Here is a 15,887-nt window from a genome sequence, read left to right on the forward strand (position 1 = left end):
ATTCTTGTCGGTAATTCAGTTGCTGGCTGATCACCTTGAACTTTGTAGGCTTGGTTTTAATCTTTGTTAGGATGGATTTTTGCAGAACCCAATGTGTTTTTTTACTTTAGTGCAACTAAACCTCCAAACTTTTAATCTCTTGAAAACTCATTGGGGCTTGACTTTAGACTTGTTTGGATGAGTCTAGAATAAGTCTTTTATTCTAGGATGTCATCTCTACTCTTAGTTGAGGCTATTTTGGTATCTCAGCTGGATGTCTGAGGTGTTAATAAGATGTTCCTGTGGCCCTGGCCAATTTGGCTCAGCAGTTAGGACGTTGGCCCGCGGACCAGAGAATTGCGGATTTGGTTTTGGGCAAGGGAATGTACCTTGGTTGTGCTTTGGTCCCCGGTCCTGGTTGGGGTCAGGCAGGAGGCAGCCAGTCGATGTGTCTCTCTCATGTCAATGTTTCTCTCTCTCTCTCCCTCCTTCCCTCCTTCCCATTGTATCTGAAGATAAATGGAGAAAAAAATATCCTTGGGTGAGAATTAAAAAATAAAAATAAAATAAACTGTACCTGCGGTTTCTCTACTCCTGCTTGGGGGGGAATCCAGAGTGTACCCAGCACTCCTTAACTACCCACTATTGCTTACTCAGCCATTCCCTTTTATGCCTTGGGTTAGTTTTGTCCTGTATAAGGACTTATGTGGGGGTTCCCTACTCAGACTTTTGGACTTTCTGCCTTGCAGATTTTAACTTTATCAATTGTAGTGAATTATGCCTTCAGATTAGCACAACCACTGTGCCCTTCTTAAACTGTTGCTTGCTGGGCCATGGTCATGGAAATTGTCTCCAGGTAAAAAGCTGGGGCGATTGTAGGGCATACTTTGTGAGTTTCTCACCTCTGAGGGATTATAGTTTTTATGCTGCCTGTTGTCTAATGCCTCTAAACAACTGCCTCATACATTTTGTTTGTTTTATGTTTACTCATGGTGGGAATGCTAGTTGGGCACCAGTTAATCTATCATTTTTGTTAGGAAAGCTGGCCTTGCTATTGTTGAGGCATTTAATTTCTGTAGTCTGAGTTTTACGTGTACATACATGTTTTATTTTCTTTACCTCAAAATTGGCAGTGCTTGTGTTCCTTTAGCATTTCTTTCCTTTTGTAGTTTGATTTTTTTTTTTTTACTAGCTCAGCTTCTACCCCAGTACTTTTCTAAGTATTCTTTTTTAAAAAATGGAGTGTTTTGAAGTTGATTAAAATACAATGCTACAGAACAGTGCTAGAAAATTAATATCTCATATCTTCTGAATATTAATTACAATGTTAGCAAGATCATTCTCTTTGAAGGAAGTGGTTTTTTGCTTTCACTGCATATATGAGTTGGTGTCCCATGTATTTTAATAATTCAATTCCATATAGTAGTAGAAAGAACACTTAATCACAAGTTAGAAAATCTAGGTTCTAGTTCTGCAATAGACTGACCATTTTAGGCCAGCCATTTAACTTTAATTTGTTCATTTGTTTAGAATGGATAATTCTTAGCCCCCTTCAATCTCTTAAAATTTGGGTAATTTAGTTAATAGTTATTTAGAACATCATAGTAATTAGTAGTTTTGTCTATTCTTTGTTTTTACACCATTAATAAAACTCATAACATATTAAATTTTTGGTTCTTTTTGTTGGCTATAATTTTCTTTTCCAATATAGGGGAGTGTGCTGGTCACTGTATTTACAGAATATGAACACTTCACTATAAATTGGTTATTTGTGGCTGTAATATATATTTTTTGGTTTGACCAAAAATGACTCTTAGTTCACTTTAGTCTTTAAGACGCAGTGTGTGCCAATATAATCATTTCTGTTCATTTGTGGATAGAGTGTAAGTTAGTGTTATAGTTCTTAAAACTATGATTACTAAATATTTAGTACTTATGTTATTCATGATGTTTCTCTTTGTATGTGTATATATAGCCCTATCCCTATGTGGCTTTTCTCTAATTTTTTAGAGAATCCTGTTTAGGATTTATTTTATCTGCTGGCTAGTTTTCTCTTTTCATATATGTATTTTTTTCTGTCTTAGAGGAAACCTTTTGTAAGGTTTGCCTCTGCAGGTATCAGAAAGTTCAATAGGAACTCCGGCTTCATAGATGGGTACCTTTAGGATTTCTTTCCCTAGAAGTTATATTGTCAAATTTGTGTTATAAGATTCAGAGAGGTAATATGAAGCTATTTATTAGATGGTCAGATTTATTTGTTAACATGCACATTATTTCATTCTGCAAGAACCTGAAACAATAGCACATTATTTTCCTTAAGGTATACAGTATAAGTATAAACAGAGACAGAATTAATTTATTTTCTCATTACCTTTTTTCTACTGTGGGCATAAAATGTTGTGTGTAACAAACATGTAATGATAGTCTGCCTCAGTTTAAACCCTAGGTTTGCTACTTACTTTTAGCAGTGTGATTTAGGGAAAATTAGTTATTTTCTTTAAGCCTTTGTTTTCTTATCTGTACAGTGGGTTTACTAGTAGCATATACAGTGATACCTCAGTTCTCGAACGCCTCGGATTTCGACCAAATCGGTATTCGACCAGGAGATTCGAGAAACTTTTGTCTCGGAATCCGAACAAATATTTGGAACTCGAACTTCCGAGATGAGCCGAGTTGAGCCGAATGGCGTTCATTCGGCCCAGCGCGCCTTGCTCGCGTCATCAGTGTGAGTGCAGAGAGAGAGTCACGCTTTGTGGAGAGAGTCACGCTTTACACTGAATTTAACCCTTAGACATACTGTACACTTTTATTTCTTGTTGAGACTTATGTTTTTCTACATATTATATACAAATTAGGCCAGTAAATAGGCATTTTCTGGGGCTTGGAACGAATTAATCCAGTTTCCATTATTTCCTATTGGTTTCATTGCTTCGGTTCTCGAACAATTTGGTTCTCGACCGTCCTCCTGGAACGAATTATGTTCGAGAACCGAGGTATCACTGTACCTCACAAGGTTACTGTGAGGATTAGATGAGGTACAGTTCAAGTAAGTTTAAAGAAATTAGGTAAATTTAAGAGTAGCCCTGGCTGGTTTGGCTCAGCGGTTAGAGCGTCGGCCCGCGGACCAGAGAATTCCAGGTTCGGTTCCTGCTAAGGGCACGTGCCTCGGTTGCAGTTTGTCCCCGGCCAGGGTTGGGGTTGTGTGGGTGGCAGCCAGTTGGTGTGTCTCTCTTGCATCGGTGTTTCTCTCTCTCTCTCTTTCCCTTTTCTCCCTTCCGTTCTATCTGAGGATGAATGCAGAAGTGTCCTCGGGTGAGGATTAAAAGAATAAAAAAAGAGTAAAGTTATATTTAGTTTAGTATATATAATCAACTATATAGTGTTATTTTCAGTATTCTAAATGTAAAAATATACAATTTTTTTTATCCTCACCTGAGGACATTTTTCATTTTTTGTTCAGATAGAGTGGGAGGAAGAGAGAGAGAGAGAGAGAGAAACATCAACGTAAAAGGTGCACATCGAGTGGCTGCCACCAGCACTACCGAACCAGGGCCGGGGACAAACTGCAATGGAAGTACATGCCCTTAGTGCGAACCGATCCCTGGTCTCTCTGGACCACAGGCCGAAGCTCTAACCGCTGAGCCAAACTGGCCAGGGCAAAAAATATACAATTTTTAGGTTAAGTTTCAGGAGTCTTTTTGGCAGTTTACTTCCTCTTTACTTAGCACTTAGTGCCTGAGACAGTAAAAGAGAATATACATTGAATGAAAATTTAACCTAGTGATCTTAATAGTTTTCTTTAAGTCTAGCCCTGGCTGGTATGGTTCAGTTGATAGAATATAGTTCCACAAACTGAGAGGTTGCCGGTTCAATTTCCCCATCAGGGCACATGTCAGGGTTTTCGGGTTTGATCCTCAGTAGAGGGCATGCAGGTAGCAGCCCATTCATGTTTCTCTCATTGATATTTTTCTCTCTCCCTCCCCATTTCTCTCTTTAAAATCAATAAAAACATATTAAATGTGTTGACTATTTTCAAAGAAGCAAAGACTCAAGTTTATTAGTTTTTGGTATTTACTAATACAAGTTTGCAGATTTTCTCATGTACTCAATACATTTTCCATGTTACTAATTCCCAGACTTGCCTTATCCTTATTCCTATTTAGAATAAAAAATTCTGCACCCTACTATAGATCTTTGGGGGAGGGACCTTGCATTTTATACTAGCTATCTAGGAAAGTCTTGGGCTCAAGCACGTTTGGAAAACACTGTGCTGTGTATACAATAGTGGATGTGGCACAAGTGGTTACTGCTCCCCTTAGTTTTACAGTATAGTGCTTTAGCTCTTCTTTTGAATCATTGAAAGGAAATTAGTTTTTCCCTCTTCTTTATAAGGAAGGAAAAGGAACTTTAGAATTATAAATATATATTTTTTGTAATTAGTTGTTAAAGTGGGCTTTATGCAATATGTGAAACAAACTATTTGTTAAAAAAGTACTACTATCCTTGGCCAGTGTGGCTCAGTTGGTTGGAGTGTTGACCCTACATTGACAGGTCGAGTGTTCAATTCTCAGTCAGGGCATATACCTGGATTGTGAGTTTGATCCCTGGTGGGGTGATTATGGGACACAACCCTTCAATGTTTCTTTTTTACATCGATATTTTTTTCCTCCCCTTTTCCCTCTCTTCTCCCTTTATTTCTCTCTAAACTCAATAAAAACATATCCTTAAGTGACGTTTAAAAAAAAGGTTTTAAAAAAAGTACTATTAAAGAAACAAACCTGAAATTCTAAAAGCTGATTGTAACCATTTTCCTAATTTGGAAAAAAGGACCTTTGGGGAAGCAAATAATTTTGGTGGGTATACCCTAAACTTCAAAATTAGCATCAAGGGAACAAAAAAGTTTAGGTGGTTCCAAATCCATAAATGTTTTTGTAGAGCAGCCACTGAAGAGGAAAGATCAAAGTATTAGATTCTTTAGGAAAGTGGAATGTGATGTCTGATTTGTGCATGCTATAAAGAGTACTATTTGTTTTGTCAAAAGAATTGCTAGGAAGCCAACATAGTTAATTTAAAATAGGAAGGAGTTAGCAATCATCTTTTTAGGTCTGTTCTACATCTGTCCCCCCTTTCTGAACAGTGGGGCAACTGGAGCCTAAGAAAGGTTATATGGTTGTATTGCCCATCTGCCAGTTCCATTTTCTTCTGTGTAAATCCCAGAGAGGAATCATTCAATTAAAATTTGATCTCATTTGCTAAATAAAATTCTTATCAATGTAATGCAATGAGATTGCAACTCAAACCCATTTTATGTAAAAAAAAGAACGCTGCAATGTTACCAAAATCAATTTAATGTTTAGAACAATTTTCTCTTGATATTTTAGTTTCCAGCATACTTGCTTAATATAAAAATATACTTTAAACATTGATTTTCCCATCAATCCTCTATTTTGCTATATATTTTGCTATATCTTTTTCTTTGATTGATAATATATAAACAGTGTCATAGTATTTGTTTTTGAGGTGTATTATATGCAAAGTAGGAAACTTCATTGTATTGTTTCTGGGATAAAATGATTTGGAGGATAACATTTTTCTTTTCAGTTTATTAGAAGCAAATTTAATTTTCTTTTTTGTTATTTAGTTTTTTTGAGAGCAAAAGATCTCAGAATATCTCTGAAAACTCCATAATTTAGACTTTATTTTGTTATATTCAAGTGTCTAGAAAGATTATATCAACTACCTCATAAGGATAACTTATTTTATAGTGTTTGTATTTTGCATATTTTACTTTTTGATACTATATGTAAATAAATGTATATTGTATACATTTACAAACAAATATATGTATTCCTCCAAAAAAGACAAGAAAATGTAAAAAGATATGAAAATATAAAATTTAATGAACTTCATTAGAAATGTTTTGGATTATTAGGTTTCCTTTTATTTACTGTTAAAATATGTAAAAAACAGAGTTTTGAGATGAAGAAAAAGGGTTGTATACCTCACTCAATTTTTTTAGAACACAGATATGATAGTGGCTATATCATTGAAAATTAATGAGGGGCTCCATCAATATGGTGCAGTGCCTCTGCATCACTGATTTATATATATTTAATGAGCCTGCTATTCCAATTTCAGGTAGCTGAAGCAAACTACGTCTAGCACTAACTCTGATTTATTACAAACAATTAGCTTTATTAAAATATAAATGTCTTGAAATTTACCAATGTTAATATAATTTCTTCATAAATATTTCTACAGTATTTACTTTCTGGATATAATTAACTTGTGTCTAAACAGAGTATTAGTACTGTTTCAGATAATGTTATCAAAACAAATTGTTTAATCTGATCTTTTTTTTTTTTTTTTTGCTACTGATCCGTGGAGTTGGAGTGGAAAATATGAGGGAAAATAATTTTAAAAAGTAATAGGATTATGAAGTGTGGCATAGCAGATGTTATATTTTTGAGATCTATTGGACCATATATGAGAACCATTTAAAAATATATTTCTATATTCTTTGGCATTAGAAATATAATTTTTAATATTTATTTTATTTTAAAATACTTTTATTTTAAGGTGTTTATTTTGCTAATTTTACTGAAAAGATATTAAAATACTTTTAACAACAGAAAAGATTGTATATAATATTTTTACAGAGCTTAATTTTTGCTTTCTGATTTTTGTGTGTTGTCCACATATGCAAATGAACAATTAGGTAGAAATCAATATTATATAATGTGAGAGTTTTATGGAACAGGAATTTGCTGAGCTGCATATTATTTTATTTTCTAAAAATGCTAATATTGCCAGTCAAATTAATACATAATTGATATCTTAAAATTTAATAAAATATGGTGTTAGTAGATAAAAATTCTATATCCATATTTGCTCCAACTCCAATCGATAGCAAAGGGAGTGAGTTTCTTTAGAAAGTTAAGGTTTATAAGCAAATATTAAATAAAAATCTTTTGCACTGGTAGTTTAAATATATTTTTAGGAATTAAAGTGTAATATGTTACAATAGATATTTCTGTGTTATTCAGATTATGAATGTCTTATTTCTTAGAATTGTATCTGGCACATTTATTAATATTTAATTTCTTTTGGAGGTTAATTGCAAAAAGCAATCTATGTAATGTGCTGCAACTAAATGCAAAAACATACAATTTATAGTAGGAATGGTGTCAATAATAATAAATTGCCACAGCTAGTGTAAGTTTAGTGCTTGTAATTCCCCTTTGGCAAATACATTATTTCTGTGTCCTGTTGGCTTTATGTATTTCGGGTTTATATAATTTGGAATTAGAATAAAAACTAACATTTATATATTATATGTAGATATTAGAATGTAACAAACTCAAAATTATTGAAAACATATGGCCAGAGTGGACTGATTAATAAAATACTTCACAGAGGACAATTATATACATATGTAAATGTTGAGGGTTTTGTTTTTGTTTGAAAATACAGAACCAGAAACTAAAACTGTTTTTTGATTATATTCTCTTTACTAACACCGTGTTCCCAATTGCTGTATTCATTTATGGGTTTTTTGGTTTTTTGATTATACTTATAGAGAGGCATTTTGGTACAGTGGTTAAAAGCATAAGCTTTGGAATCAAAGAAACTTAAGTTAAATTCTTGTGCTACCACACACTTAATAGTTGTGTGATCTTTAGTAAGAGTTTTTAGACCCCCAGATTCCTAAATCTCTAAAATAGTGATAAAAATAATGTTAGCTACTTTAGAGGTTTGTGGTGAAGATGAAATAAATGGCAAGTTGTATAACGTGCTTGGCATGCTATACCTGGAATGTAGCTGATTATATTTATTGGGCACTTAACTATTATTATTAAGAGTGGTGGTGTCAATCTTAACTGTTGTGTACTATTTCTTTGTGAGAAATTATAAAATATTTGCAGTAATAGAGAATTTTAAGTATGCTAAAGGTACTGGTAAACCATATGTAACCGCAGCTAGCATTTTCTATGCATATGCATTTGTTTTTTTTCCCAGCCAACATGTGCATGCTATATAATAAATATATATTATAAATACTTTGAAAAGGGAGTGATTTATACTTGGACCTTAGCAGCTGCTTTGAAGCATTCCATTTTTCACTTAAACCTAATTAGAAGATTTTAAATGAACAAATGTTCCATCCAGTAGACTAGACAAAAAAGATTTTTCACTACCACTGTTCTATTTAGTTCTCTTTTCCTCATTTGAACAAAACAAATTAGAAATAGTTTATAAATAATCTCTGTTCAAGGCCTAAAAAGCTTATAACCAGGAGATGGTCAGGGAGAATTGAGATACATATACTCTTTATTATTTTTCCACTTTCATACATACATAGACTCTTTTTTAAAATCCTCACCTGAGGACATTTTTGCATTTATCTTCAGATAGAGCAGGAGGAAGAGAGGTAGGAAGAGAGAGAGAAACATCGATGTGAGAGAGGCATATCGAGTGGTTGTCATCCACACAACCCCAACCAGGGCTGGGGACAAACTGCAACTGAGGTATGTGCCCTTAGCGGGAACCGAACCTGGGACTCTCTGGTCCACAGGCCAATGCTCTAACCGCTGAGCCAAACTGGCCAGGGCTAGACTCTTTTTTTTTCACTTTCCAAAATACACACACACACACAATTAAATGAATTATTTTAAAAAATGACTTTTTTTTTTAATTAGAAGAGAGGAAAGGAGATAGATAGAAACATTGATGAGAGAGAACATCGATTGGCTGCCTCCCACATGCCCCCAACTGGGGATTGGGCCCACAACCTGGGCATGTGCCCTGAGAGGAAATCAAACTGGCAACCTCTTGATGCATGGGTCAACACTCAACACTGAGCCATACTGGCTGGTCAGCTTTCTTTGTCTTTAGTGGTTACCATTTTAATTATGATGTGTCTAGCTGTGGGTCTTTTTGGGTTCTGTGTTTCCTGGACTTGTGTGACTTTTTCCTTCATCAGATTAGGGAAGTTTTCTGTCATTATTTCTTCAAACAGGTTCCCTATTTCTGTCTCTCATTTCTCCTTCTGGTACCCCTATGATGCGAATGTGGTTATATTTCATCTTGTCACAAAGCTTCCTTAAACTCTCCTGCTTTTTAATTTTTTTTCCCATTTGCTGCTCTATTTGGGTGTTTTTTTTTCTTTTTTCTTTGGACATTATATATTTAGTATAGCTTAGCAATCCAGTTTACAGTGATACCTCGGTTCTCGAACATAATTCGTTCCAGGAGGACGGTCGAGAACCGAATTGTTCGAGAACCGAAGCAATGAAACCAATAGGAAAGCGTGACTCCACAAAGCGTGACTCTCTCTCTGCACTCACACTGATGACGCAAGCAAGGCGTGCTGGGCCGAATGAACGCCATTCGGCTCAACTCGGCTCATCTCGGAAGTTCGAGTTCCAAATATTTGTTCGGATTCCGAGACAAAAGTTTCTCGAATCTCCATTTGGTCGAAAACTGAGGCGTTCGAGAACCGAGGTATCACTGTATATTGAAAATTAAGTGAGTTATTAGCAAGTACATTACATATACAAAGAATTCAATAGATAGCAGGTATTTTATAACCCTTATTGAGAACAAAATGTCTGCTTTAATTGTTTTCTTATATTTTGTTAAGAAGATACTCCATCTGTAAATTTAAGTTTGGTTGGCCCGTTATAGTCTTTTTGCTCAATATATTAAACACTTCCATTTTCTTCTTTTTGTAGAATCTTTGTGCTTCTCTCGCTTGCTTTCTCCTCTCAGATTCTTGTTTCTTAGCAGCATGCTTAGCTTGTACCTGTTCATATTCTTCTTGTGCTTTTTGATTTGATGTTTTCTTTTTATTTTTCTTCTGAGTAGTAAGGAAGTTTACCCTTTCTTCTTTACATTGTTCTTCTGGCTGAGGCTGGTCAATGCTACAATGTTCTTCAGACAAAGCCTGGTCAATGTTACATTGTTCTGCTGGTAAAGCCTGATTAACTTGTTCTTCTGACAAAGGCTGGTCAACTTTTCTAAGTTGCTTCCTAAGTCGCTTCCTAAGTCTTTCCTCTTCAGCTAAATAGAAATGTTTCAGATGATCAGGGTATCGATCTCTGAATTGGGATTCCTATGAAGCTTGAGCCTTCTTAGTCTGCCATAGCAATTTCTTGTAATTTTGCTGAATCTTCAGTTTTCTTCAAAATGCAAAACCTTGTCCTGAGAATGGTTAGGTCGCCACGTGCTCCGTTTCACACTCTTATTCTTGAATCCGACCTGAGAAATTTCTTTGCCAGGAGTCTCAACATTCTCGGTCTGTCACCTTGCTGCTGGCCTCCTGGGCACCATGGCACACTACTGGGTGTTTTTTCTACCCTGTCTTCTAACTCGCTGATTCAGTCTTCAGCTTCTAGTCTACTATTGAATCCTTCCAAGATATTTTTCATATCAACTATGTCATTTTGCCCTGGCCGGTTTGGCTCAGCAGTTAGAGCATTGACCTGCGGTCTGGAGAGACCTGGGTTCGGTTCCCGCTAAGGGCACGTACCTTGGTTGCAGTTTGTCCCCGGCCCTGTTTGGGTTGTGCGGGTGGCAACCACTTGATGTGTCCCTTTCACATCGATGTTTCTCTCTCTCTCTCCCTCCCACTCTACCTGAACAAAATATTGAAGAATGTCCTTGGGTGAGGATAAAAAAAACCAAAAGCAACAAAAAAAAAAACTATGTCATTCTTTATTTCCACTTGATTTTTATTCATAGCTTCTTTTTTTATGCTGATGTTGTTCCCACTGAGCTCTGTATAATTCTCATTAAGTTGCTTATAGCTCTTACTAAGTTGTTTGAGCAACATTTAAACCATTGCTTTGAAGTCTTTATCTGACAGTTTGCTTGCTTCCATTTCATGTAGTTCCTTTTCTGGTTATTTCTCCTTTCTTTCATTTGGGGTTCTTTCTTTTTTTAAATCCTCATCTGAGGTTATTTTTCCATTTTTGTTCAGTTAGAGTGGGAGCGCGAGAGAGAAACAGAAACATTGACGTGAGAGGGACACATTGACTGGCTGCCTCCTGCATGACCCCAGTCAGGGCCAGGGATGAACCGCAGCCAAGGTACATGCCCTTGACCAGAATCGAACCTGCAACTCATTGGTCTGTGGGCCATCGCTCCAACTGCTCAGTCAAACTGACCAGGGCTGGGGGTTGTTTCTTTGTTTCACCATTTTAGCAGTCTGGTAGTTCCAGAACAGGCAAGGCATGTTGGGATGTGTAGGCAGGTCAGTGTATATCAGATAAGACTGCTCTTCCTCCCAGACTGTTGTGGTCTGCTGTGGGTCCTGGAGGATTGACATTTGGCAGTGAGTGTTGGTCTGTCACGGTAGGCGCTGTTGGGGTGTGTGGGCCCTCAGGTACTACTGCTGCCTGGTGGGGCTCAGCTCCTGATCAGTCCCTGCTGATGATGCTAGGGGCAGGTCTCAGCTCCCGGTTTGCACTGCTTCTGCTGATTGTGCCATGAGATGAGTCTCAGCTCCTATTCCTCTGTTGCTGGTGGGGGCCAAGAATGCTCAACTCCTAGGATTTTGCTGCTGCTGGGGGCAGGGTTCCACTCCCAATCCGTTGCTGCTGTTGTTAGGGGTGGGTCTCTGTTCCAGAGCCTTGCTGCTCTTGGGGGTGGGGGCTCTGCTCCCCACCCAGTCACTGTGGCTGGATTGTTGGGGATGATGCTGGGCTCCCAAGCTGTTGCAACTGCTGCTCGGGGTGGTGCTTGGCTCCCAAGCTGGATGCTACTGCTGTTGAGGGCATTGCTCAGCTCTAACGCCTTGCTGCTGTTGCAGGTGGGGCTGTGCTACCAAGCAGGCTGCCGCTTCTGTGGGGTATGGTGCTGGGCTTCTTGCTGCTTCTGGGAGCAGGTACCTTGACAGCACTGCTACTGTGCACTAGTCCAAATTGGTACAATGGGGGCCACTGGTCCGATGGTGCGAGGAGCACTGGTGGCCTCCAGTTGCTGGGCCCTAGCTGCTCCCCACAGCCTCTTCCCAGAATGACCCAGCAAATCTTCCACAATGACTGGGCCTTCCAGCTTTGAGCAGGGAAAAGTTCCCTGGCAAGCCGTGCACAGCGGTAGCCGGGTCCACAGCACCGGAATGCTCTGCCCTAAGTTTCCACACTGCTGTGCGGTTGCTCATCCACACTCACTTCCACTCACACATTCTCTCTTGCACTCGCTCACACTCTCACCCTCACTCTGGTCCTGCCCACTGCCATCTTTCGAGGATTCTGCATTTCTTTTTCTGTTAAAATTAAACACGAAGAGGATTGTGCTATATTTTTTTCTCTGTAATTTAGTTCATTCATTTATATTGATAATGTCTCATGTTTGATCATATAGGTATATGTCATTCTCTTTTTTTTTTTGCTCTTAAGTTTTGTTTTTTTTTTAATTTTCAATTACAATTTACTCTCAATATTATTTTGTATTGGTTTCAGGTATATAGTATAGTGGTTAGACAATCATGTACTTTACAGTGCCCCCCCCCACCCCTCATATTTCCAGTATACAATTGATACCACACAAAGTTGTTGAAATATTGACTGTATTTCTATGCTGTACTTGCAGAGCATTCCATCTTTTGAAAATGTATTACTGTTCACCCTTGAACAATGAGGGGGTTTATGGGTGCTGACCCTCAAGTTGAAAATCCTCATATAACTTGATTCCCCCAAACTTAACTACTAATATCCCACTGTCAACCAGAAACCTTACTGATAACATAAACAGTTGATAAACATATATTTCATATATATATTATATACAGTATTCTTACAATAAAGTAAGCTAGAGAAAAAATATTTTACCAGTCTGTTTAAAAAAAAATTTTATTGATTTTTTTTTAGAGAGGAAGGGAGAGAGAGATAGAAACACAGATGTCAGAGAGAGACATCCATTAGCTGCCTCTTGCACGCCCCCTATTGGGGGTGAAGCCCACAACCTGGGCATATACCCTGACTGGGAATCAAACTGGGACCTCTCAGTCCATGGGATGATGCTCAATCCACTGAGCTACACCAGCTGGGGGAGAAAAAATATTATTAAGAAAATCATATGGAAGAGAAAATACATTTATAGTGTTTATTAAAACAAATCTGTGTGTAATTGGTTCCACAAAATTCAGATCTGAGTTGTTTAAGGGTCAACTGTAATTTATGTATCCTGTCAGTATATATATGTGTGTGTATATATAGTACTGTATATATTTATATATAAATATGGTTTTATTTATTTTTTTGGAGAGAGGAAAGGAGAGGGAGAGAGAGATAGAAACATCGATGAGAGAGAAACATTCATCGCTGCCTCTTGCATGCCACCTACTGGGGATTGAGCCTGCTACCTGGGCATGTGCCCTGACAGAGAATCAAACCAGTGATCTCTTGGTGCATGGGTTGACCGTCAACCCCTGAGCCACACTGGCCGGGTATAACCTGTCATATATTAATGGAAGTTTTGGTTGTTACCAGATGTTTAATATCACACATTTTCAGTGCACATCTTTATCTGTGTGTATATATGAGTATATAGGAGAAATTTCTAACAGCAGAGCATGCATTTAAATTTTTGGGAGAGCCCAGCCAGTGTGGCTCAGTTGATTGAGTGTGGTCCCATGCACCAGTAGGTCACCAGCTCAATTTCCAGTCAGGGCACATATCCAGGTTTTGGGCTCGATTCCCATTAGGGTGTATACAGGAGGCCTCCAATTGATATTTCTCTCTCATCAATACCTCTGTCTCCTTCTCACTTCCTCTCTCTGAAATCAATTAATAACTTAAAACATGTTTTTTTGGTAGACATTACCAATATTTAAAAAACGTTTTTTTCTTTATTGATTTTAGATAGAGAAAAAGGAAGAGGGAGAGAGGGAGAGAGAGTGATAGAGACATCGATGAGAAAGAACATTGATTGGCCGCCACCTGCATGCCCCCCACTGGGGATTTGGCCCACAACCTGGGCATGTGCCCTGACCAGGAATCAGAGCGGTGACCTCTTGGTGCATGGGTCAACACTCAACCACTGAGCCACACTGGCCGGGCTACCAATATTTTTTCTTTTTTTTTGTTTTACTTTTTTCAACATTATTGAGGTAGAATTGACATTCACTAAAGTATACATATTTAAAGTGTATAATTTAATCAGTTTTGACATATTTATTCACCCGTGAAACCATCACCACAATTAAAATAACAAATATTTCTATCACCGCCCCTGCCCATTTTCTTATGCTCTTTTGTAATCCATTTTGCCCTGTACTTTCATCTCCAGGCCAACTGATTTGCTTTATCTTATCATAGAGTAGTTTGCTTTTGTTACATTGTTACATAGAATTAGTCTGTATTTTTTTTTTTTTTTTCCTTTTACTCAACCTACTTATTTTGAGATTCATCCATGTTTTTGTGTGTATCATTGGTTCATTATTTTTTAGTATGTGCTCTTATTACATCTTAAGAATATTGTAAATAAGTCTGAGGAATCATTTGGCATCTTGCTGTTTCTGTAGCTGGGCAACTTAGATCTTATTCATTAGCCTGCTGTACTAACTTTCGTTTTCAGAAACATAGATACCATCCCAGAATTTTCTGATAACTTTGTTTTTAACTGTTGGGGCTTGCTGAATCAAAGCAGCTGAATTTGGTACAAGTTCAGTGTCATTTCCTTTAAGCATCAACTTATCTTTCTGGGCTCGAGATACTGAACAAGCAATTCCTGATCCCATCTGAACTCTGCAGATGCATTATTTGCCCAAGGACTTTCTGATTTCTTTTAATATGTTTTTATAGATTTTTTGTGTAGAGAGAGGAGGGAGAGAGAAATATCAATGTGAGAGAGAAACATCAATTGGCTGCGTTCTGTATGCCCCCCTAGGGGATTGAGCCCACAATCCAGGCATATACCCTGACCGGGAATTGAACTGGGACCTTTTGGTCCATGGGACAATGCTCGATCCACTGAGCCACACAAGCTGGGCAAAATTTCTGATTTCAACAAGAGAACCATTTTCCTGAACAAGGACCTTGATGGGGAAGTGAGTGTACACACACCTTATCTTGTAAGGGTAGCCCACTGTAACAACCTTGATCATGTGCCTTTCTATCTCCCCATCATTTGTCAATTTGGAGCCTCTTTTTCTTTCCAAGGAGACTGAGTTCTACATTGATGTGATTGAAGTCCCTCCTCAGGTATCTCTGGGGCCCTTCACAATAACTGTGCATCCCTTTAGAGTGATGTCCACATTTTCTGGGATGTCAACAGTCTGATTGCTGAGAATGATCGTCATCCTCTCAATAGATGTAGCAAAGAGCAGTGGTTCATTCTTTGTTACTGAGTAGTAGTTCACTGCATAGATATACTAGTTTATCCATTTACCAGTTGGTGGACAGTTGACTTGTTTCCAGTTGTTAGTATTATAAAAGAGCTGCTATAAACTTTCATGTAAAAGTCTTTGTGTAAACATGAGTTTTTGTTTCTCTTAGATAAATAGGAGTGTCACGGCTGGGTTGTATGATAGGTGTATGTTTAACATTTTAAGTTTCACAGTTTTAGATTTACATTTAGATTGGTGATTCATTTTGATTTCATCTTATGTGCGCCTCCTGGTTTTCATGCCCTTGTGTAATTTCTTCCCAAATTGTGTCAGAGTTGCTTGTGTGACCAATAGAATATGGCAGAAGTGATGGTTTGTCACTTCTAAGGCTAGGTTATAAAAAGACTGCACATTTCTCATGAACCATGTACTCTCAGGAAGGACAGTTTCTGTGTTGTAAACAGCCATATGGAAAGGTTCCTGTAGTGGGAGCTGAGTCCTCCTGACAGCTGTCATGTGAGTAAGCCATCTTAGATTCTCCAGTCCCAGTCATGTCTTCAGATGACAGTCCCAGCTG

The 15,887-nt window shown here is 37.6% G+C and overlaps 1 protein-coding gene and 1 pseudogene across 3 annotated transcripts in view; one reads left to right on the forward strand and one right to left on the reverse strand.

The window, feature by feature from the left end:
* The window catches only part of MNAT1 (MNAT1 component of CDK activating kinase), a 232,655-nt gene that overhangs the window by 11,234 nt on the left and 205,534 nt on the right, over positions 1-15,887 (forward strand). The gene's annotated exons all lie outside the window — the stretch shown is intronic.
* Positions 9,608-10,311, reverse strand: LOC118640968 (annotated as a pseudogene).

This window comes from Molossus molossus, unplaced genomic scaffold (genome assembly GCF_014108415.1).
Source record: "Molossus molossus isolate mMolMol1 unplaced genomic scaffold, mMolMol1.p scaffold_m16_p_1, whole genome shotgun sequence".
NCBI lineage: Eukaryota > Metazoa > Chordata > Mammalia > Chiroptera > Molossidae > Molossus > Molossus molossus.